The 507-nt window shown below is 34.5% G+C and overlaps 1 protein-coding gene across 2 annotated transcripts in view; it reads left to right on the top strand.

The window, feature by feature from the left end:
* The window catches only part of Ttn (titin), a 278,254-nt gene that overhangs the window by 92,428 nt on the left and 185,319 nt on the right, over window positions 1-507 (top strand). The window lies entirely within an intron of this gene.

Genomic DNA, 507 nt, shown 5'->3' with positions numbered 1-507 from the left:
ATAACAAAGGCAAAAAAAAAAAAAAGGAAATGAAGGAAGGAAGGAAAGAAAGGAGGGAGGAATCAAATCGATCCAGGGTCTTTAAATATGAAGACACCTTTAATTTGTTTTAAAAATAGAAAATTTGTAGTGCCCAGATAGCTCAGCCAGTAGAGCATAAGCCTCTTAAAAATAGAAAATTGGCAAAACATAAACTGAAAAATCTGTTTTCAAAGTCTGAAAATAGAGGCTAAGGAGAAAATCAACAAGAATTTTAAGAAAAACCTAGTTTGAAAGAAGTCATCACAGGATAAAACTTTTTTCAATCACCTAAAATGACTTATTTCCCACAGTACTTAGTAAATTATGACTTTTCTCATCTAAAACAATATAGCCCCCAACCGTCCAGTCCTTCTAAAAGAATCCAAATTAAGTATACGGCCAACCTCTTTTCTTCCACTAGCCCTACTTAATAATAGTAGGCACCAAGGACTGTTGCCTATGGTGTCTGGACCAGTGTTTCCAGAT

This window comes from Nannospalax galili, unplaced genomic scaffold, assembly GCF_000622305.1.
Source record: "Nannospalax galili isolate Female #2095 unplaced genomic scaffold, S.galili_v1.0 scaffold346, whole genome shotgun sequence".
In the NCBI taxonomy this organism is placed as follows: domain Eukaryota; kingdom Metazoa; phylum Chordata; class Mammalia; order Rodentia; family Spalacidae; genus Nannospalax; species Nannospalax galili.
The sequence above is the reverse complement of the archived record's forward strand: the minus strand, read 5'-3'. Positions and strand labels throughout refer to the sequence as shown.